Source organism: Physeter macrocephalus, chromosome 9 (genome assembly GCF_002837175.3).
Source record: "Physeter macrocephalus isolate SW-GA chromosome 9, ASM283717v5, whole genome shotgun sequence".
Lineage (NCBI taxonomy): Eukaryota > Metazoa > Chordata > Mammalia > Artiodactyla > Physeteridae > Physeter > Physeter macrocephalus.
Window position 1 is genome coordinate 13699274 of NC_041222.1, and position 593 is coordinate 13699866.

Below are 593 nucleotides of genomic sequence, written 5' to 3' on the forward strand. Positions count from 1 at the left end.
GGGGATATATGTATATGTATAGCTGATTCACTTTGTTATAAAGCAGAAAATAACACACAATTCTAAAGCAATTATACTCCAATAAAAAAAAAAAGACCTTTGCTATTGTTTCCTTCACTTCTTTTACATTTATTTCTGATCTCATCTTCATGATTTCTTTCATTCCGCGACCTTTGGGGTTTTTTGTTTTTCTTTCTCTGATTGCTTTAGGTGTAAGTTTAGGTTGTCTGAGATTTTTCTTGTTTCTTGAGGTAGGATGATATTGCTACAAACTTCCTTCTTAGAACTTCTTTTGCTGCATCCCATAGGTTTTGGGTCATTGTGTTTTGCTTGTCATTTGTTTCTAGGTATTTTTTAATTTCCTCTTTTATTTCTTCAGTGATCTCTTGGTTATTGAGTAGTGTATTGTTTAGCCTCCATGTGTTTGTATTTTTTCCAGATTTTTTTCCTGTAATTGCTATCTAGTCTCATAGCTTTGTGGCTGGAAAAGATACTTGATACGATTTCAATTTTCTTAAATTTACCAAGGCTTGATTTGTGACCCAAGATATGATCTATCCTGGAGAATGTTCCATGAGCACTTGAGAAGAAAG